General features: G+C 40.1%; 1 protein-coding gene across 1 annotated transcript in view; it reads right to left on the reverse strand.

The window, feature by feature from the left end:
* osbp2b (oxysterol binding protein 2b) overlaps positions 1-24,412 on the reverse strand; it is an 81,569-nt gene that overhangs the window by 47,721 nt on the left and 9,436 nt on the right. The gene's annotated exons all lie outside the window — the stretch shown is intronic.

The raw sequence follows: 24,412 nt of genomic DNA on the forward strand, positions 1-24,412 counted from the left end.
GAGAGTTATTAACCAGATGCGGCGCAAAAGTAGGTCACCCTCTGGCGGGCCAACCTAATTGTTCCGGCGGGTCAAATTTGGCCCACGGGCCCCACTTTGGGCACCCCTGGTCTAGTGTAATAATCGAAATCGCACAGCCCTATAGTGACAGGTTTAGTTTCATTGTAAAGTTTCTCTGTCCCTCTGAGGCCGGGGGAGGTTTAAAGCCCTGACGTCGCTCTTTCCAACGCCAGGAAAACGAGAAGTCTCGATCACTATTACAGTTTTGTTTCTTATCGTAAGACAGAAGGTTTTAGTTTACCTGCTCGACTAGTTTCGATCACTGGAGGACCGGAAATATCATGCAATAAAACATATGCGGGGGAGACGGGGCGATCATTCAGCACGCGAAAGAAAGAAACACCAGAAAGAATGTGAAAAGGAGACGGGCGACAGACAAACAAGAGCAACAAAAGAACAAGCAATGCAAGAAAATCTCAGATCAGCCATATCAGACCACTGTAAGAGGGAAAACCACGTCATGAACTGGGACAAAGCCAGGGTCACCCGTGCCGAAAGCAACAAGTCCCACCGCTGGATCAGAGAAGCCATCGAGATCAGGAAACATCAACATCCGTGAACCGGGACGAGGGAGCTACACCTTATCACACACCTGGGAGGCCATCCTGGAGAAGGCGCCGGTCAGTAGGGGGCGTAAGCTCTCCCTACTGACTGGAAAATCCATGTAAGCTGCCTACGACACGGCACCTCCACCACCAGGGGGCGCTTCTGAGGAAGATCACTAGTCAAGCAGGTAAACTGAACCTTCTGTCTTACTATAAGAAACAAAACTGTAATAGACTTAACCTAAGAAGACAGTGTGAACCTTCTACAAAGAGTCTCGATCACTCTGGGTCCCGGAGATATCGGCTTTTATCGGAGCTAGATCGGCCCGATATATCGGTCAACCTCTAATCGAGAGACATTTAGACAGCGACAGCGACCACACCACTGCAGACGCCGACTCTTCCTGTTTCCTGATGTTGAAATCGCTCGGTTTTCCTCGGCTTTTGTTTCCACCACAGTGTCCGGTCGGTTCGTTTCCATTCTGTCCTTTTCTCACCTCTGGAGGTGTTTCCCACTTTGACCTTGGGGTCTCAGCACAGATGTGACTCACACATTGCTCTGAAGGTCCACACGATAACCCTGATGAAGACACGGACCACCTACATCACTGCAGCCGTTCTTATAATGAAGAGCAGCTGGTAAAGGACAGTAAAGGACAGTAAAGGTCTCACCCGTTTTGCATTTCTGACCCTCCATGTCCAGTCGAGGAGCTGCGCCCAGAGCGTGTCTGTCTGTGCTGGTCCTCCAGAGCGTCTGAAGGGCAGGGGGAGAGCTCCAGGGGGGGCAGAGCTTCAGGGGGAGAGCTTCAGGGGGGAGAGCTCCAGGGTGGGAGAGCTTCTGGGGGAAGAGCTCCACAGGAGACTCTGACTTTAATGTAATAACACTAACCAGGAGCAGCGTGATCACAGCAGCCGGACGCTTAAGCTGCTCCTGAAAGCACGAGATGTCACTTTGAAAACGAACGTCATGTGCCTGAGCGAGAGGAGGAGGAGGAGGAGGAGGAGGAGGAGGAGGAGGAGGAGGAGGTGGAGGAGAGGGTCATGTTTAGGATCTTAAAACTTCTCTGCCTTTAGGTTTTGTTTAGGTCAATGCTAGTTTCGGTCCAAACTCATTCTGTAACATCCCGACTCTTCGCAGGGACGAGTTTATCGACTTTCAGTCACTTTTCAGGGTAAGTAAGTTTTATTTATACAGCACCTTTCACAGGCAAAGGCCACAAAGTGCGTCACAACACAGTTAAAAGCAGAAATTACATGCAATATAAAAAGGGGTCACAACAACACAGAAATCACAGCAGCCCCAAAAGCAGCTACTTAAAAGCTTGAACAAATAAAAGTGTCTTAAGTTCGCTTTTGAAAGAATCAACAGAGTCAATAGAGCAAAGAGGGCGGAAGATCATTCCAGAGTCTGAGAGCAACAGCCTGGAAGGATCGGTCACCTCGAGTACGGAGACTCGAACCTTCAGCAGATTCTGATCCACAGACCTCAGAGCCTCACAGGGTGTAAGGCCGGACCAGAGCACTGATATAAGAAGGAGCCTGATCCTCAGACCTCAGAGCCTCACAGGGGTGTAAGGCTGGACCAGAGCACTGAGATAAGAAGGAGCCTGATCCACAGACCTCAGAGCCTCACAGGGTGTAAGGCTGGACCAGAGCACTGATATAAGAAGGAGCCTGATCCTCAGACCTCAGAGCATCACAGGGGTGTAAGGCTGGACCAGAGCACTGATATAAGAAGGAGCCTGATCCTCAGACCTCAGAGCATCACAGGGTGTAAGGCTGGACCAGAGCACTGATATAAGAAGGAGCCTGATCCTCAGACCTCAGAGCCTCACAGGGGTGTAAGGCTGGACCAGAGCACTGATATAAGAAGGAGCCTGATCCTCAGACCTCAGAGCCTCACAGGGGTGTAAGGCTGGACCAGAGCACTGATATAAGAAGGAGCCTGATCCTCAGACCTCAGAGCCTCACAGGGGTGTAAGGCTGGACCAGAGCACTGATATAAGAAGGAGCCTGACCATTTTTTGGGGACGCTGATTGACAATAGGCTCAACTTTAATGAAAACACAGAGAAGCTGTGTAAGAAAGGGCAGCAGCACCTGTTTTGCCTCCGGAAACTGGCTTACCTTCATGTGGACAGGACCATAATGAGACTGTTTTATAAATCTTGTGTCGAGTCAGTGCTACCGTTTTCTATGATGTGTTGGTTTGGTAACCTTAACATCAAAGCGAAAAACTCACTCAGCAAAATTGTAAATGTGAGTGCTAAGATTCTGGGAGCTCCTCAGACTCCACTTTCGGACCTGTATTCTGGAAGGCTCTGAGTATTCTGGCTAATGATGCTCATCCTCTTCATGGTGAATTCTGTTACTTGCCTTCTGGTTCGAGGCTTAGGGCTCCATTGGTGGGGAAAAACAGATACAAATATTCCTTCATACCTGTAGCCATCTCCACTCTAAACGCTGAGTATAAAAGGAGTTTACAGGCACCAAATTCAGTGTGAGGGGAAAAAAAGTTGTAGTATACTCTTGTTCTGTTGTAAGGTTTTGCACTTCGGCATCTTGCTTGTACTGGTGATTGAATGAGTTTTTATTTTTCTTGTCTGTTTTTATGTATCTATTTTTATGTATCTTGTGCTGCAAAACTAATTGCCCTATCGGGGACATGAAATAAAGTGAAGTGAAGTGAAGTGACCATGCACGGCTCTGAAGGCTAGAACCAGAGTTTTAAACTTGATCCTAAAGGACACTGGCAGCCAATGAAGCTGTTTTAAAATAGGGGATATGCGGGTCCTCCTGAAGAAGCAGTTCCTGGTTATCTGCTCACAGTGCTGCACTAATGACAGGTCTTTGTCAAAAATAACTCCCACGTTTTGAAGGCTTGGTTTTGCAGACTGGCCTAAGTCACCCTGGAACTGTTTAATCCCTGGAATTGAATCATCAGGTGCGATTACCAGGGTTTCCGTTTTGTCTGCAATGAGCTGCAAAGAGTTATCGCTGAGCCATTGTTTTATTTCCACTAGACGATGGAGCAGAGAGTTTAACTTCTGGATTTCGGACGGTTTAAAGGAGCAGTAAAGCTGGATATCGTCAGCAAATAGGTGGAAAGAAACATCACTGAACCTCTGGATGATCTTTCCCAAAGGGATCAAGTACAACAAAAATAAGACGGGAACTAAAATGGACCCTTGAGGTGTGTGGGTTTCCTCCAGGTACTCGGGTTTCCCCACCACTAAAAACATGTGCAGGTGAATCCTCCAGCCAGGTAACCACCAGCCCGGCTCCACATCATCACGGAGACGGGCCCCCCTGCTCCTTACGGGTCTCCTCTGTGGCATCGAAGGACGGGGACAATAAAGTATAAAAACAAACAAAACAAAATCAATAAAGTAAACCCCACAAAATGTGTTCCATTACAACAGTGGTCGGCAGGTTTGAGGCCGATTTTCATCTTCGCCAAAACACAAAGGGCCGAACCTCAACATTGTAGCTTAAAGTAAAGAACTTTTTTCTGCAAATGCCAAAGTTTTAGACCAGTGGTTCCCAAGTCGGGCCCCAACGCTACCCTCGGACGACCGGCCCAAATGACCCAAATAAAACCTTCATTCGTCATTAAAATCCTATCTTTACTCAGCTGAAACTAAACAGCTGCTAAAAAATACAAAAAACCCAATAATCAGAAACACAGTTTCGATATGGCACCAGGCACATGTTGCTTTGAACGAGGAGTCTAAGCTTTCAACTCTGTCACCCATTTGGGGCAATGTTACATTTAAACCTGCACGCGCTGATATGGGCTTTAAAATGTGGATGAATAAAGGTGTGTGTAAAATAGGGGATCTGTACAATGATGGAGTTCTAATGTCTTTTGAACAGTTGACAAACAAATACGACTTGCCTAAGAAACATTTTTTTAAGTATCTTCAGGTCAGAAGTTTTGTTACTAATGTATTGAAGTCGACTGTGCAGCCCCCACTGTCCACTATAGAAAATATGGCTGTTAACCATCATCACAGTAGGGGCTTACTTTCCAAATTTTATAATATTTTGATTACAGCCTCAAAAGAAAGTAGTCTTTCATATTTGCAAGCCTGGAGATGCGATATGGAAACAGACATTTCAGTTGAGGAGTGGAATAACTCCTGTTTACTCACACAAAAACAAACTATCAACACAAGATTCCGATTAGTGCAGTACAAGTGGTTGTTTAGAACCTACATCACACCAGTGAAACTCCATCATTTCAACCCTAATATTCCTGATGATTGTGTCAAATGTGGTAAAGAAAAGGGGACACTTTATCATTGTATGTGGCAGTGTGAGGAAATTCAAATCTTTTGGAAGCAAATTTGTGCGCTCATTTCTGATTTAATTGAATGTAGAATGCCCTTAGATGGTAAACTCTGTATATTGCAAATCTTTCCAAATAGCTTCAAATGTAATACAAAAAACAAGAAACTTGTCAATTTTTCTTTGGTGCAGGCGAAATATGTGATTGCTTTGAAATGGAAGGACACAGAAAGACCTGGAGTGAAACAGTGGATTAAACTGATGAGCAGTAACTTAGCGCTGGAGAAACTGACATACATGGCCAAAGGAAAACTGGAAGACTTTAAAGACATTTGGTTGCCCTTTCTACGCCTTGTAAAGGACTTTGATTTGTAGAAAATAATTTTTGTTGTAATTGAGTGAAGGGTGGGTTTTAGGGTGGGGGGAGGGATTTTATTTTATTTCCTTGTGTTTGTGTATGTGTGTGTTAAAATTGAAAATATCAATAAACATATTTGTGAAAAAAAAAAAAAAAACCTTCATTCGTCATATATCGTACAAAATGCTGTGTTTTCCCGCACAAGTTTTTATTGAACAAGCAGTAGATTTGCCTTGAAATCTGAAAGTCCCTGCGGTTTCAGATGGAACATATTGAAAAAAGAGTTTCCTATAGACTCGCGACCCACTGAAAAAGGTTCCACGGCCCACTTTTGGGTCCAGACCCACCAGTTGTGAATCACTGTTTTACGTTACACACTGTAGGACCAAGGGATATTCTGCCAGGGCATTTTTAAAATACTTTCTTGCATTTTTAGAGCACTGTAAAAGGAATTTGATCTCTTATTTGCATAATAATGTTTCTCAAAATAATCTCGAGGGCCAGAGGTTCTGTGCTGGAGGGCCGGATGTGGCTCGCGGGCCTGACGTTGCCGACCCCTGCATTACAAGAAAATAATAATCCGGTGCCTTTAAGAAAACCAGCAGTTTCATCACCTTGTCCTTCATCTCCACATCCTGTTTGAAACCGTCCGATCTTCAAACTCAGCATCTGCCGTCGTTAATGTTAACAAATATATAAACAAAGCAGCCGAACAAACGTCCAAATGACGGTTATTATTTTGTTCCCTCATTAAAAAGTATAAAAGACAGAATCCATCCCGGGGTCGTTTCATTTTCACCGACCGTCCCCACTGCAAAAAGTATTTAACTAGATCAGTATAAACATCTCAATTTGAGCACAATAATCCACATTTTAGTTGTTTTGACTGGTTAAGAAGTTGTTGGGCATTTGTCCTGGATTATTTCACTTGTTCTGAGATGTTTCTGACTCGTTTCGATACATTTCGTCCTTATTTCAGGTCATTTTCTTTGCCAATGGGGAAAGAAAATTGGTCTTATCTCATTGGCAACTTTACTTTCTTATTTCAAGCGAGATTTACCCTAGAACTGGTCTGAAATGTCCTCAAACAAGCAAAGCGAACTCGGTCCGATCAGGAAAAGTGTCTAAATGAGTGAAAACCGCTCAAAACAAGAAACATTTCCTCAATTCAAGTCATTTAAGCCAATGCTTGATATTTACTTTCTGTAGTGCCCTGGTCGCTCTGATCCCGAGTGAAAACGTGGGGCATTTGATGTAAAAGTCTCCAGGTTCTCACAATGCGCTGGGACCTCTCAGGTTCTAAGGTTGGGTGAAACTGGCCAATCATCTCCAGGGCAGGAGGCGGGAGGACGTCAGCGCCACAGTCACGCCTCAAGGTCAAAGCTCCCTCTGCTCACGCCGACGCCGGACAATCAGACGGCTCCTTCTCCCCCGTCCTCTCACCTCTGGACGTGACTCTGGATCACATGATGTCAGGGGGAGGAAAGCTCGCATCGCAGTGGGACGATTTTCATCATCGCCAAAACTAGGGCTGAACGATATTGAAGTGACTTGCGATATGCGATATGGCTGTGCATATCGCGATAACGATATTATTACGATATTTCACGATATGTTCCATTTTCTTCAGCAAATTGTGTCAAAAGAAGACTTAAAAAACACCCAATCAGGACCAAAACAAGGGTAGAATTTAAACTCTTAACTCCCGCCTGAACCGAGAGGATCTTTTTCCTCACGTTATCAGATTTTTTTCTCCATCATTTTTTTGTTGGGTGTTCAACTCATTTTTGTAACTTTTTTGTCATTTTTTATTTTTTTTTTGGTAATTTTTTGGTCACATTTTTGTCATTTTTTTTGTCAATTCTTAATCACATTTTTGTCATTTTTCATACATTTTTTAGCCATTTTCTGTCATGCTTTTGTCTCATTTTTGTAATTTTTCGTAAATTTTTTATCAAATTTGTCACATTTTTTTTGTCACATTTTTGTCACATTTTTTGTCTTTTTTTGTCATTTTTTTGTATTTTTTTTGTAACTTTTTGTCCCTTTTTTGTCACATTTCCATCATTGTTTTCGTCTCAGTTTTGGACTGGGGCAAAGCCAAACTGGAGAAAATGTGCTCAGTTCAGGTAGGATTTAAGGGGTTAACAAAGCTAGTAAATGTTAAACTAAAACTGAACTTTTACACATGACTTCAATGCATGAGTTTGAGTTTGCAAAAAAAAAAAAAATGGGTGGATCTTGTTGCGATATATTGTGGCTTCTCGCGATACGGATATTGCATCAGCTAATATCGCGATACGATATTTTTTGCGATATATTGTGCAGCCCTAGCCAAAACACCCAAGGGCCGAACCTCAACATCGTCCCGAAAGTAAAGAACCATTTTCTACAAATGCTGATGTTTTACGTCAGTGGTTCCCGAGTGTCAGGGCTTTGAGACCCATTACCCTCGGATGACGAGTCGAGGACCCAAATAAAACTGTCATTTGTCATATATCGTATAAAATATTGTCTTTTCCAGGCAAGTTTTTCCCTTTAGGACTGAAATTATGATCAAAACAACCCAATAACATTCATTTTAAGACACACAGTTAGGGCTTCCATGCACTTTCAGATGGAAACTATTCAATAAAAGTTCCCTATAGGCTCGCGACCCTCTGAAAATGGTTCCGTGACCCACCAGTAGAGAATCACTGTTTAACATTAAATATGACCAGGCGGGACGTTCTGACAGGACATTTTAAAAATACTAGGGCTGAAACGACTAATCAACTAATCGATTATTAAAATAGTCGATAACCATTTTAGTAATCGATTAATCGTTTTCTGGTTCACACAGACTCAAATAGAGCAAAAATGACATGAAATGTAGTATTTTTGATGAAAACCTACTTTGTTTTTCATAGTTTGGGTCTGTAGTGTTTTGTATATTGTAAATTTCATAAATATCCGTCTGTGTCTCGTCCAATCAGAAGCAGAATTAGCGCCAAGAGCCTCCAACAAACATTTACTTTAAGTTTCCTCCATCAACACGTCCTCAAGCGGCGCCACTTTAGCTTCATGTGATGATTTTTTTATTTTTTTTTATCCAATTTTCCTACACTACAGAAAATAAATATCAAGCATTGGCTTAAATGACTTGAATTGAGGAAATGTTTCTTGTTTTGAGCGGTTTTCACTCATTTAGACACTTTTCCTGATCGGACCGAGTTTGCTTTGCTTGTTTGAGGACATTTCAGACCAGTTCTAGGGTAAATCTCGCTTGAAATAAGAAAGTAAAATTGCCAATGAGATGAGACCAACTTTCTTACCCCATTGGCAAAGAAAATGACCTGAAATAAGGACGAAACGTATCGAAACGAGTCAGAAACATCTCAGAACAAGTGAAATAATCCAGGACAAATGCCCAACATCTTCTTAACCAGTCAAAACAACTAAAATGTGGATTATTATGCTCAAATTGAGATGTTTATACTGATCTAGTTAATTACTTTTTGCAGTGTATGACATTCACAGCCAAGCGATTCATCGATTAATAGTAAAAATATTCGATAGATTGATCGATGACAAAATAATCGTTAGTTGCAGCCCTAAAAAATACTGACACTATTTCTCGCATTGTAAGAGAACTTTAACAGGTATTTTATCTTATTTGCATAATATTTCTCAAAATCATCTTGGGGGCCGGAGGTTCTGTGCTTGAGGGCCTGATTTGGCCCCTGGGCCTGACGTTGCCGACCCCCTGCATGATGTCATTAAAGGGTTCTGGGTTTTGTTGTTTCGCTGCTTCACTCGACTCTTTGTTTTGAACAGATGGGTTTGTGAGGAGCCTCAGAAACGCTCAGCCGACCACAGCGAGGACGAGCGCCGCGCCCGGGGCCTCACAGACGTTCACCGCGGCCCTGTCAGACCCGTACCCGTCAGACCCGTACCCGTCAGACCCGTACCCGTCAGACCCGTACCCGTCAGCCTGCCCTCCACCTCCGGGACAGATACACACAGACTCTGTAATGGGATATCGATCCGCCCCGGCCGATTGCATCCCTGAATGAGCGCTTTGTTCGGCGGCGCGGGGAGAGCGGCCCCCGGAGGCCCCTGGGAACGGCGGCGCGTCCGATCCCTGTGCGACGCCTGAAACTATGGGCACACACCGCAAAAAGTGCCCTACTAAAAACAAGGGGAAAAAAATCTTAAAATGAGACATTTTGTCTTGTTTTAAGGAAAAAATTCTGCCATTTTTTTCTTGCTAAGAATTCTTATTTCTAGAATATTTTTCTCATCATAAAACAAGAAAGAAACACTAAATTTAAGTAAATAAACAGCTAGAATTAAGAAAAATGTCCTCAGAAAATGGAATAATTTAAGGAAAACATTCTTATTTAGTGAAAAATTGTGGATATTTTACTTAAATGTTGCTTGATTTAAGTAAAATGTTCTAAATTAAACACATTTTTGAGTAAAATGTTCTTAATAAATACTAATATTTAAGGAAAGTATTGCTGCGCCCGGAGACCCGTCTCCATGATGTGGAGCCAGGCTGATGGTCAGAATCACCGTACATGTTTTTAGTGGCAGACACGGGGAGAACATGCTCCACACAGAAAGGCTCCGTCCTGGTGGGAATCGAACCCGGGACCTTCGAGCTGTGAAGCTGAGGCTCTAACCGCTGTGCCACCGAGCCGCCCACTTTACAGAATGGAATGTTTTATCTCTGTGAGAAGCAGTTCTTACATTAAGAGTTGTTGATCTGAGTTTGTCTTAAAATAAGAAAAATATTCTTTGTCTAAAACTGAAGAAGATTCAAAAAGTTTTTCTTTCTTGTTACAAGAAAAATTATCATGTTTTTAGCAAATTTATCTGAACAAGAAATGGCCAGATTTTATTTCCTAAAACAAGATTTTTTTTTTCTCAAGAAAACTTTGCGGCAAAACATTATTACTTTTTAGGGAAAAAATAAGAACTTATTTCTTAAAGTAAGACATTTTTTACTTGCTTAGAATCCACTTTTTGCAGTGCAGATGCCAGGTCGGAGGCAGCCTGGCACTGCCCACTCATCCATACGGAGAGAGAGAGAGAGAGGGAGAGGGCATGAGGAGGTCAGAGCGACTTCACTATTGCACCTCACGCCTCAGCACTGAAGGGAAAAGGAAAGAAAACCTTATTCATACGTTTCCCTGAATATAAAGGAAACAAAAAGAGACTCAGTGTTTGCTCATCATTGTAGTGGGACATAGACTGGTGCTATGTGACTGACAAAAGCAGAACACCCCCTCTTTAAGGAAGAACACAAAGCAGCGACATGTCAGCGGGGCTCCCATCAGAGCACTCACCTCCTCTCACAAGTGGCCATCGCTCCACCACTCGTACAGTCTCAGTTCACCAGAGACCTGATCACATTTAGAAATGACTCAAATGTGACAAAACACTAAAACTAAAAGGCCAAAAACAACACTGGTTAGCAACAAATAGACACAATAATGATTAGGAAATCCCCGCTCCATCCCCGTGTTCCCTCAGCTGCAGATCGTCTCAGAATGAGCACAAAGTCACCGGGCTCCTCTTCATTCAGATGTTCCTTAATGTTCCGCACAGAGAGAATCGTTGGTGTTCTCTGGCGGGTGTGGAACTGTCCCCATTGACTCATCAACATCAGGAGAAATCTTGAAAATTTATCTCAATAAACAGTGTAAATATTGAAAGACTAAACTGCTTTACATTTCTTGGAATTCAAATTGACGAAAACCCAAATTTCAAAAATCATATTGATCATCTTGTTAAAAAAATATCCAAATATGTTGGTTTGTTTTTTTAAATTGAGACATTTTCTTCCTCTTAAGGCACTTTTAATCTTGTGTCGTTCCCTTTTGGATCCCCATCTAAATTACTGCAACGTGATCTGGTGCAACACATTCCCCAGCTTTATTTTGAAATGACAAGCCCTTCAAAAGAAAACCATTCCAGCCATCTCTTTGACAGCCCCGCTGACTCCTTTTTCTATAAATATAAGCTGCTGAAACTCTTTCATAATGCATGTATAATGTATAATGTCATGTCTAGACCTAAGGACAGACTGGCTCAACTCATCACAACCTCTGCACCTGCTCATGATCACAACAGAAGACATAAAACCCTCTGAAAGGGAAAAAAGCGGACACTCCAGTGCACAAGTCTTAGTGTGGCGGAACAATCTGAACATTGACATTAAAACTGCAAGATCTTTGGCCATTTAAAAAAAGAAATTAAACATTGAGCTTCAAAGAAAATACAATAAACCCGAGCTGGACCTCTAAAAAAAGAAAAAAAAAAGACTAAAGTAGCTTGTGTCTGATGGTAATATGTTCTAATGTGTGTGAGCATATAGTGTGCACCCTTTTTAATTGATACATTCCTAAGGTAGTAAATGTAAGGAAAGGTAGTTTTAGTTTAGAGTAGGTTAGGTTAGGTAGGAAATGGGCACCAAAGGTAATGTTTCCGAGGTTACTAATGTATGTTTGTGTTTTTTAATGTTGTGTCTTATCTTGGGCCACATATATAAGCTAACTGTTGCTTCAAGGGTGTCCCATTTATGAATATGCATTATTCCATGAACACATGTGTAAATGTTTTTACTGTATATTCGTAATAAACTGAACTGAACTGAACATCCTGTCACTTTAGGGAGACCACATGCATGAAACCCTCTCTCCCTGTCGTTACAGAGCTCCAATTATGGGCTCAAATGGGATTCCTGTATCAGTTCAGTCTTCTGGTATTTGTATCCAGTGTTTGTGGGACTTTCTGACGTGGCACATGTGGTTATAAAGGCGAAGAGTCCCTGCCCCCCCCTCTGTGACAGTGAAGGTGAGCGACCCCGCTGCAGAACAGAGCGGTGGGTGATGGGGAGGATGTGGGAGAAGCGCTGACAGAGACACTCGCTCTAATAAAGAAGCCTGTGCATGTCCTGAGGCATGAGAGGATGAGGAGCGCGGTCAGGCAGAAGGAACTCCGCTCAGATCCATCACCTGCTCCTCCTGACAAATGTCTGTGTGTGGGGGGGACCGGGGGCTGCCACGGCTGGCCCTGGGAGGATTCTGATGGTGCTAGAAGCTGATGAAAGAAACACATAGTTGTCATCTGGACTTGTGCTTCCACCTATATACGTGCACACAGTTGTCGTCTGCTTTCTTGGAGAGTTGCTACCGAGACTGGCTCATTTTCTTCCATGGTCTTTGTGCATTTTGACACTGGAGCTTCAGTAGCGTCTGTTTTGTGACAATCTTTGACATTAAAGGGACTATACAGAGTTTAAAAATGTTTAAAGAGGGGGTGTTCTGCTTTTTTCAGTCCCATAGCACCAGTCTATATCTCACTACAATGATGACAAACCTTCTGTTGGTCTGTAAATGCAGTAAATTAGAATAACTGCCTTGTAGAAAATGTCTCTCTCAAAATGGCTGTAGTGAATGTCTTGAAATAGGCCTCTGTCTCTTTAACCCCTTAACTCCCGCCTGAACCGAGCTTCTGGAAAAAAGATGTAAAAAATAGCAACAAAACTGAGACGAAAACAATGATGGAAATGTGAAAAAAAAGTGACGAAAAATTGATAAAAAAGTGGCAAAAAAATGACAAAAATTTGATTTAAAAATGTGACAAAAAAAAAAAATGTGACAAAAAAAATACGAAATTTGACCAAAAAAAGTTAAAAAAAAAGAAAGAAAAATTTGACAAAATGTGACAAAAAAAACAATACAAAAATGTGATAAAAATTTGACAAAAAATGACAAAAAAGTTACAAAAATGAGTTGAATACCCAACAAAAAAAATGATGGAAAAAAAATCTGTTGACATGAGGAAAAAGATCCTCTCGGTTCAGGCGGGAGTTAAGGGGTTAAGAACCTCTGAGCCTTTAGACACGCCCCCTCCACACGCTGTCTGTGGCATCAGTGGGGAGGGGGCTCTGCTGAGGAGCAGTGGTTGGTTACTCGGCTGGTGACCAAAGCTCGGAGGCGTCTCCAGGAGGTGGGGGCGTTCCTAGGAGGACTCAGGCAAACCTATCCCTAAAATGGCCGCCATCAGCCAAAAATTCAACAAAAAAGTGACAAAAATTCAACAAAAATGTGACAAAAATTCAACAAAAATGTGACAAAAATTCAACAAAAAATGACAAAAATTCAACAAAAAATGACAAAAATTCAACAAAAATGTGACAAAAATTCAACAAAAAAAAAATTCAACAACAAAAATTCAACAAAAAATGACAAAAATTCAACAAAAAATGACAAAAATTCAACAAAAAATGACAAAAATTCAACAAAAAATGACAAAAATTCAACAAAAAATTACAAAAAATCAACAACAAAAATTCAACAAAAAATTACAAAAATTCAACAAAAAAGTGACAAAAACCTATCCCTAAAATGGCCGCCATCAGAGTTTTTACAGATTACTCAGAAATACGTGAATGTGCCAAGGCAACACTTCAGCCATGTTTTTAATGAGGGAGTGACAGAATAACATGATGGAAAGCTTGGAAAAGTCCATTTTGCAGAATACCCCTCTTTAAAGTGAACATCAAAAGCCCCATGAAGGACATTAAGTCTGATTGTGGAGGAGATGTGGAGCCAGTGTTCCTCAGACATCAGCTCATTACAGCCCCCTCAGCCCCTCATCGATCCACAGCCTCACAGCCTGTCCCTGCAGACGTCACCACGATAACGGGCTGGATCTGTCTCTGAGGCACAGGCTCCGGACGCCCACGGCTCTTCAGGGGGAACATGTGGCTCAGGAGACGTTTCCAAATGAAGCGAGGACAGTTTTATGTTTCACCTGAGGAGCTTCAGTATCAAGGAAGTAGGGATTTTCTAAAACCGATACGAGTACGAGTACTTGGATTTAAGTACTCGCCGATACCGAATACCGATACGAGTACGAGGCATTTTCTTCAACATTCTTACTTTTTTCACAGCAGATTGGTTTGTAATGAGTTAATTTACTCGTGTACATTTCCTTAAGTAAAGTCGGCGACACATTTAAGAGCAGTTATATTAGAATTGTGCTGATGCCATTTATTTATTTATTTTATTTTCATTCAATATAATTTATTATTACGTCTCTGTCCATCATAGACAGAAAAGCCCATGTCCTAAAGCTCCTCAATGCCTGAGCTTTATTCATGTATGTGTTTTTATTTAACAATAGTATTGAGATGTTCCTTAAATGGTCTCTTTTCGTCTTTACTTCAGCTCCTGTAGATTTTCTCGTGTGTTTGTAGTAACTTAGCGAGAAGCTACAGCGTTTTCATTGTTCTGCTGCAGCTCATTTTCCCTCAATATAAACATGCTGTATGTCTTTCATTTGGATTTTCTGAGGACTTTTTAGTCGCTGGGTTAGTTTTTCAGATGAATAAACCCCTGGGCTTAAAACGGCGTCAGAATGGCCAAAACTGTTAGCCGCGAGTTAGCGACGTTAGCCTGTATGTTGTAAACACTGCAGACGCTGCAGCACGAACAACATTAAGCTCTGGTTAAATCCAGCTCAGACTCTGGTTTAGAGAGCGCAGTCTGTAATAAAGTCAGCTCTATGTGGATTATTGTGTTTACACTAAACTATTCTCCAGTTTGTTGCTTCTTCTCTCCTCACCTCTTCACGTCAAATGGTATCGGTTTCTGGTATCGGGACCTCATGAATGAGTACGAGTATGAGTGCAAGCATGTGGTATCGGCCGGATACCCAATACTGGTATCGGTATCGGTGCATCCCTACAAGGAAGTGCCGATCAGAGCTTCAGCTGTAGAAGAAGAAACGAGGTCCAGGTCAGGTTTAGAGAAAGTATCTACGACCACAGTTCAACGTCTTCTCTGTCACATGAACCGAGGTCCAATTATTTTCTCTAAATGATCCAGTCGTGGGAGCTTCATCTCGTACGAAAGAAAACAACGGAGCTCAGAGACTCGTTTGGCCTCGTAGATGAGATAGAAACAAAACAAAGGGTAAATAAGGGTCGAAACAAACTTCTGCCCTGAGACGAGGAGGACAAAGAGAGACTCGTCTTCACTGTTTATAACGAGGTCACAGATCATTATGTGGGAAAAAGGGGGTTTGTTTTGACAGTGTTTTGAACAGGTGAGTAATATTCCGGTTAATTGCCGACAGATCGTTCCTAAAGAGTGGAAAGACCAAACGTCCTCAGAGGAGCCGGTGGCGCCTCCGCCTCATTAAAACGGAGCCGTGCGCTGTCTCTGATGTCCACTTTCCTGCGCTTTCTCCGCCCGGTAATGAGCTGGACGTCACGACTGCGGGAGAGAGAGGAGCCCTCAGAGACGCCGTGTCTTTAAGCGTCTGTGTGTCTATAAAAAAAAAGAAATGTCCAACTGAGGAGACGACGACGAGGCGCACGGACATTTTCCTCCTCCTCTGCCACAGGTCCAAACAAACCTGGAACCTCTTCACGCAAACTGTCAATCAGCGTTTGTAACTCGCTTCAGGTGTCCGATATCTCACACTGCAAAAAGTGTTTAACTAGATCAGTATAAACATCTCAATTTGAGCACAATAATCCAGATTTTAGTTGTTTTGACTGGTTAAGAAGTTGTTGGTCATTTGTCCTGGATTATTTCACTTGTTCTGAGATGTTTCTGACTCGTTTCGATACATTTCGTCCTTATTTCAGGTCATTTTCTTTGCCAATGGGGAAAGAAAATTGGTCTTGTTTCATTGGTGATTTTACTTTCTTATTTCAAGCGAGATTTACCCTAGAACTGGTCTGAAATGTCCTCAAACAAGCAAAGTAAAACAATGATGGAAATGTGACGAAAAAATGACAAAAAACTTGATAAAAAATTGATGAAAAAATTACAAAAAAATGACAAAAATGTGAAAAAAATTGACCAAAAAAATGACAAAAATTTGATTAAAAAATTGATGAAAAAATGACAAAATGTGACAAAAATTTACAAAAATATGAAAAAAATGTGACAAAAAAAATACAAAAATGTGACAAAAAATGACAAAAAATGACAAAAAATTTACAAAAATATTACAAAAAATAACAAAAATGTGACAAAAATTGATTAAAAAAAAATGACAAAAAAATGACAAAAATTTGACAAAAAATTACAAAAAAATAACAAAAATGAGTTGAATACCCAACACAGCTACTAGTTAAGAAGTTGTTGTGCATTTGTCCTGGATTATTTCACTTGTTCTGAGATGTTTCTGACTCGTTTTGATACATTTCGTCCTTATTTCAGGTCATTTTCTTTGCCAATGGGGAAAGAAAATCGGTCTTATCTCATTGGCAATTTTACTTTCTTATTTCAAGCGAGATTTACCCTAGAACTGGTCTGAAATGTCCTCAAACAAGCAAAGGAAACTCGGTCCGATCAGGAAAAGTGTCTGAATGAGTGAAAACCGCTCAAAACAAGAAACATTTCCTCAATTCAACTCATTTAAGCCAATGCTTGATTTACTTTTTGCAGTGTGGATGTGCAGATGAAGGAAGGCGGCGTCAGGCGATCGACAAAAACTACAAAAAGGAAAACGCTTTTCTTCCTTCATCAGGCCCAAACTGCACAAAAATAACCTCACGATTCATGAAAAGAGCTTAATCTGAACATACCATAGATGTCAGTGACGTCATTTACATTTAAATAAACAAGAAACCACAGTCCTGCTTAAAAAAGAATTAATCAACCCAAATTAATCGTATGAATAAATATAAAAACCATCATTAAAAGTGTTTTGTCCAAGTGCTTCAAACTGCAGTGCTGCCCCCTGCTGTCCGGACTGAACCCTTCACTGTGAAAGCACTGCTACCTCATTAATATGCATGACGTCATCAAAACTATCGATATCGGAATAAAAAGTATTGGTATCGTAAACATCGTGATATATCGGAATATCGATTTATCGTCACAAGGAACCATTCACTCCTTCACACACAGGAGGCGAGGAGGGGAAGTGTCAGTGAACACACCACAGCTGCTCCACAAGGGCCGGAACAATGAGGGGGGGGGGGGGGGGGGTCAGCAGAGTCACAACAACAACAGTCTGTTCATGAGCCGCCATGTTTGATATTCAGCCGGAACAGGAGGGTCCACGTGAGCGCGAGAACAATGACCTTCTCTACGTCTCACCCCAACAAGTGGTTCATCAGAGTGGGCGGGACTCGGACGTCCTGGTCCAAGGCCTCGTCTGTAAGTGGAAGTTCAGCAGCGGGACTTGTGTCCATCATTTTTTTGTCGGGTATTCAACTCATTTTTGTAACATTTTTGTCATTTTTTGTCACATTGTTGTCATTTTTTTGTCTAATTTTTGTCATTTTTTGTCACATTTTTGTCACATTTTTGTCATTTTTTTTGTCAATTTTTTGTCATTTTTTGTCCAATTTTTTTCATTTTTTGTCAATTTTTTGTCATTTTTTGTCATTTTTTTGTCATTTTTTGTCATTTTTTGTCACATATTTGTCATTATTTGTCAATTTTTTGTCATTTTTTTTGTCATTTTTTCGTCGAATTTTTATCGTTTGTTTCAAAGCCGATACAATAAGAACCTCTGACCCTTTCCGACTTTTTTGTTTTTTTTTTGTCATTGGGTGTTCAACTCATTTTTGTAACTTTTTTTTTTTTTTTTTTTGTCATTTATTTTTTTCAAATTGTTGTCTTTTTTGTTCCTCATTTTTGTCACATTTTTGTAACTTTTTTGTCATTTTTTGTGTCTTTTTTTGTCAATTTTTTGTATTTTTTTCAATTTTTTTATCAATTTTTTATCATTTTTTGTCATTTTTTGTAATTTTTTTTGTCTTTTTTCACATTTTTGTCACATTTCTGTCATTTTTTCGTCCAATTTTTGTCTTTTTTTTTGTCAATTTTTTATCAAATTTTTTCACATTTTTGTAATTTTTTTGTCACATTTTTGTCATTTTTTCTTCCATTTTTTTGTCAATTTCTTTTGACATTTTTGTGACATTTTTGCCACTTTTTCATACATTTTTCGTCACTTTTTTGTCACATTTCCATCATTGTTTTCATCTCAGTTTTGTGCTATTTTCTCCCCTTTCTCCCCTTCATATTTAATCAATGTCCTCGGCTTCATGATTCTTCAAAAGCCCAGACCCGAGTCTCTCTTAAACTGTCATGGTTGATGATTTCAGTCTCTGCTTTTCAGTTTTATTAAGTCATAATTTAGTCTGACATATCTGGATTATTTCAGTCATAATGAAACCGACTAAAATGATGACAAACTCCACTTCCTGCCGGAGCGAGCTCACATTTCTTAAGTGGAAGTAAAAGGTCTGGTTCTTCTCTTTGTGGCTCTTTTAGCTGAATCTGATGCATTGATTTCAAAGTGTGGTTTAACCTCTTAACTCCCGCCTGAACCGAGAGGATCTTTTTCCTCACGTCATTAGATTTTTTTTCCATCATTTTTTTGTTGGGTATTCAACTCATTTTTGTAACTTTTTGTCATTTTTTTGTCAATTTTTTGTCAATTTTTTGTCATATTTTTATCACTTTTTTTGTCATTTTTTGTCACATTTTTGTCATTTTTTTAGCAAATTTTTGTCTTTTTTTGTCAAATTTTAATCACATTTTTGTCATTTTTTTTGTCACATTTTTGTCATTTTTTTGTCCATTTTTTGTAATTTTTTTGGTCAAATTTTTGTCATTTTTTCATCCATTTTTCGTCACTTTTTTGTCACATTTCCATCATTGTTTTTCGTCTCAGTTTTGTTGCTATTTTCTCACCTTTTTTCCAGAAGCTTTTGGATTGGGGTAAAGCCAAACTGGAGAAAATGTGCTCGGTTCAGGTGGGAGTTAAGGGGTTAAAGTTGTTTTTTTGTTACAGAAGCCGGACCGACGACTCACTTTAAGGGAACATCATCACCAAGCCCTGAGCTGGTTTGCATCTCGTTGTCTGGTTGGAGCGCCCTCTGAAGGCAGCAGTGGGAATTATCTCACAAGCTTTCATTTCACAACATCCACAACATACAGTAGAAAAGCTGATAAGCTCATAATAAAGTAGTGCAGTCACGAAACAAGCAGCTTTTCCAGAGGAGAAACGATAAAAATTTCACAAATAAGATCCGAGTATCAGCCCGAACATCTCAACACAATTCAACCTTCATTTTCTAGTTTTTTTCCCCAAGACAAACAAATGTATCTCATGAGGAAAGTGAGTGAAACTAAAGCCTCGTCCACTTAAACTGAAGAGAGTTTTGGTTCAAACAAACAACTGAGAATTATCAAAGTCAATGATCAAGTTAATCCCGTAACTCCCGCCTGAACCGAGCACATTTTCTCCAGTTTGTGCTTTACCCCAATCCGAAAGCTTCTGGAAAAAAGGTGTGAAGATAGCGACAAAACTGAGACGAAAACAAGGATGGAAATGTGGCAAAAAAGTGACGAAAACATTGACAAAAAAGTGACAAAATGTGTCCAAAATGTGATAAAGATTTGACAAAAAAATGACAAAAATTTAATAAAAATTTGACAAAAAAATGACAAAAATGTGATGAAAATGTGATGAAAATGTAACAAGAAAAAGACAAAAAAATTACAAAAAAATTACAAAAATTTGACAAAAATGTGATAAAAATTTGACAAAAAAATGACAAAAATGTGACAAAAATGTGATGAAAATTTGACAAAAAAATGACAAAAATGTGATGAAAATGTGATACAAATTTGACAAGAAAATGACAAAAATTAGACAAAGATTTGACAAAAAAATGACAAAAATGTGATGAAAATGTAACAAGAAAATGACAAAAATTAGACAAAGATTTGACAAAAAAAAGAAAAAAATGTGATGAAAATGTGATGAAAATGTAACAAGAAAATGACAAAAAAATGACAAAAAAATGACAAAAATGTGATGAAAATTTGACAAAAAAAAGACAAAAATGTGATGAAAATGTAACAAGAAAATGACAAAAAAATGACAAAAATGTGATAAAAATTTGACAAGAAAATGACAAAGATTTGACAAAAAAAAGACAAAAATGTGATGAAAATGTAACAAGAAAATGACTAAAAATGACTAAAAAAAAGACAAAAAAAAAAAAAAGTTACTAAAATGAGTTGAATACCCAACAACAATCTGATGACGTGAGGAAAAAGATCTCTCGGTTCAGGCGGGAGTTAAGAGGTTAAAGGAAGTCATTTACAGTTTGATCTTATCCTCAGTCCTCTCACAAACAGCAGAGACATTCCCTTTAATACTGAGCACAGAGAGAGAATCATAAATCCAAAGGAATGCAGAGCCAAAGCTGTACTTACTCCACTCAATGTCCTCTTTGTGCGTCGGCTTCAGAAACACTGTGGCCCGATGGAGACGGAGGGTTCTCCATTCAGACACAGCAGAGGAGAGAGAGGGAGGGGGGAGGGAGGGAGGAGGGAGGGGGGACGGAGGGCTGAGCCAATCACAGCGAGGAGGTGTGGTCATAGCTTTCTGCCTCTTTTAGCTACAGCGAATAACAACACTTAAAGGGATATTCCAGGATTTTTGACACAGGGCCTCGTTTCCTAGTTTCTGGATATTTTTTTTTTGTAATTCATGCAGTTCTTGTGTTTGAAGAGTTTTGTGGCGCTAGGCTAATGCAAGGCTAGTGCATGTCTATGGTATCAGCTAGCCTGCATTAAAAACAGTGGGACCCGCTCCACAGAGCACCTGAGGCAAATCACTTATAATATGAATGATTTTAACCATTTTGCATTTAACCTCTTAACTCCCGCCTGAACCGAGAGCATTTTCTCCAGTTCAGCTTTACCCAAATCCTGTAGGCCAGTGTCACGCCTCATTTGAAAGCTAAGACCTACAAAACTCATCTAAATGGATCATCAGATTTTTTCCCATCTTTTTTGGGGGGGTTATCAACTCATTGTAACTTTTTTGTCATTTTTTTGAATCAATTTTTTGTCATTTTTTTGTAATTTTTTTATCACATTTTTATCACATTTTTGTCATTTTATTGTAAATTTTTTATCAAATTTTTGTGAAGATCACTAACTTTCCGACACCAGTGCTTTAACGCTACTTGCTTTTCGATACCGATACTTGAACGATCCTTTTTCCCGATACTTATCCTGAAATGTTTGTGATGTAGAACCAGAAAACTGGACAATAATGTGCGGAAGATCTGCCAATCATTTCCCGATTTGACCAATATCGGTCCAAAACATAAAGATACGGCTTTATTCTGCTCTTTTGTCTGTTTTAAATCATTTGGCGCCGAGGCGCAGCTACGAGGCGCAGCTACGAGGCGCAGCTCTCAGCTGAGGAGAGAAGAAGCAACAAACTGGAGAATACTTTAGTGTAAACACAATAATCCACATAGAGCTGACTTTATTACAGACTGCGCTCTCTAAACCAGAGTCTGAGCTGGATTTAACCAGAGCTTAATGTTGTTAGCGCTGCAGCGTCTGCAGTGTTTACAACATACAGGCTAACGATGCTAACGTTGCTAACTCGCGGCTAACAGTTTTGTTCATTCTGACGCCGTTTTAAGCCCAGGGGTTTATTCATCTGAAAAACTAACCCAGCGACTAAAAAGTCCTCAGAAAATCCAAATTAAAGACATACAGCATGTTTATATTGAGGGAAAATGAGCTGCAGCAGAACAATGAAAACGCTGTAGCTTCTCGCTAAGTTACTACAAACACACGAGAAAATCTACAGGAGCTGAAGTAAAGACGAAAAGAGACCATTTAAGGAACATCTCAATACTATTGTTAAATAAAAACACATAAATGAATAAAGCTCAGGCATTGGGAGCTTTAGGACATGGGCTTTTCTGTCTATGATGGACAGAGACATAAAAATAAAAAAATATATTGAATGAAAATAAAAATAAATAAATGGCATCAGCACAATTCTAATATAACTGCTCTTAAATGTGTCGCCGACTTTACTTAAGGAAATGTAAATGAGGAAATTAACTAATTACAAACCAATCTGCTGTGAAAAGGTAAGAATGTTGAAGAAAATGCCTTGTACTCGTATCGGTATTCGGTATCGGCGAGTACTTAAATCAAAGTACTCGTATCGGTTTTATAAAAAGTGGTATCGGTGCCTCCCTAATGCTGTCCCAAAGCATCTTCCAGCCTGTGTTACTGCTCTCCACGTTTACGACCAGGCTCACACTCAAGAACATGTTCACCAAAATAACCACCAGAGCAGCCCAAACCCCCCGTACCGCCCACTCCCAGCCTCGAACGCTAACACAGGAAACACCCACGGCTGTTTCACGCTAACACCCTCCGGTCAAAGGTCACTCAGATACAGCACAGTCTGATCCCGACAGCTCCTCCCCACACTCGTCATGAACAGCGTCTGTGTCGATGTTGTCATGACGTCATTGTATGTTGTCGGTTTGCAGGGGCGGACTGGCCACATTCTGGAGGAGCACAGAGGGACCACCGGCTCTAGGGCCACCGGTCCCGCCTCTCACTTTACCTCACCCTCACCCCCGGGCGAGACCGAGCTTTACCCGAATCTAAAAGCTTCAAAGAAAAGCATCCAAAAACAAAAATATCCACACTGCAAAAAGTGCCCTCCTAAAAACAAGGAAAAAAATCTTAAAATAAGACATTTTGTTTTGTTTTAAGGAAAAAATTCTGCCAATGGGGTCAGCATTTTTTTGTTGCTAAGAATTCTTATTTCCAGAATATTTTTCTCATCATAAAACAAGAAAGAAAAACTAAATTTAAGCAAATAAATAACTAGAATTAAGCAAAATGTCTCAGAAAATGGAATAATTTAAGGAAAACATTCTTATTTAGTGAAAAATTGTGGATATTTTACATAAATGTTGCTTGATTTAAGTAAAATGTTCTAAATTACTCACATTTTTTAGCAAAATGTTCTTAATAAATACTAATATTTAAGGAAAGTATTGCCGCGCCCGGAGACCCGTCTCCATGATGTGGAGCCAGGCTGATGGTCAGAATCACCTGCTGGAGGATTCACCTATTGTACATGTTTTTAGTGGCAGACACGGGGAGAACATGCTCCACACAGAAAGGCCTCGTCCTGGTGGGAATCGAACCCGGGACCTTCGAGCTGTGAAGCTGAGGCTCTAACCGCTGTGCCACCGAGCCGCCCACTTTAAAGAATGGAATGTTTTATCTGTGAGAATCAGGTCTTACATTAAGAGTTTTTGATCTTAGTTTATCTTAAAATAAGAAAAAATATTCTTTGTCTAAAACTGAAGAAGATTCAAAAAGTTTTTCTTTCTTGTTACAAGAAAAATTAACATGTTTTTAGTAAATTTATCTGAACAAGAAATGGCTCGATTTAATTTCCTAAAACAAGATTTTTTTTCTCAAGAAAACTTTGCTCAGCAAAACATTATTACTTTTTTGGTAAAAAATAACAACTTATTTCTTAAAGTAAGACATTTTTTACTTGTTTAGAATCCACTTTTTGCAGTGCTGGGAAAGCAACAAAAAAGTGACAAAATGTGACGAAAACGTGACGACAAAGCAATGAAAAAAGCGATGAAAAAACAACAATAACATGAAAAAAGCCCCGAAAAACAAGAGACGAAAACACAACGAAAATGCAGCGACAACGTGACAAAAAGTTACCGTCACTTTTCTCGATTTGAGCTTTCAAATGAGGCGTTACAGTGTTGCTCTCCAGTCCAGAAACATGTGCACAAAGTCATGTTAAACCATCTTCATCTTGTTATAGATGTTTTGCTTTGCTTGGTTTCAAACACACAGAAGCTCAGACACACTTCTTCACATAAGCTCTGCTGCTGATGGAGCCATGAGGGAACACTGCCCCCTGCTGGTGACGACGGTGAAGTTATAAACATTGCAGCAGTTCTCATAGACCTTTCACAGATAAAGGATGAGCTCTTGGACTTTCAGCATCGATCAAAAGATTCTCATTTATGAACAAACACATACTGTATGTTTTAACCGCTTAACCCCCACCTGAGCCGACCACATTCTCCTGTTTGGCTTTACCCGGATCTAAAAGCTTCTTGAAAAAGCCACAAAAGAGCGACAAAAATGTGATGAAAACGCAACAAAAAAGCAATGATAAAGTGACAAAAACATGACAAAATAGCGATTAAGAATGTGACGATGATGATGTAAAACTGAACTGGAAATATGTGCTCAGTTCAGGTGTTTAAAGAGGGGGTGTTCTGCTTTTTTCAGTCCCATAGCACC

The sequence above is a fragment of the Gobius niger genome, assembly GCF_951799975.1.
Source record: "Gobius niger genome assembly, chromosome: 1".
Taxonomy (NCBI): domain Eukaryota; kingdom Metazoa; phylum Chordata; class Actinopteri; order Gobiiformes; family Gobiidae; genus Gobius; species Gobius niger.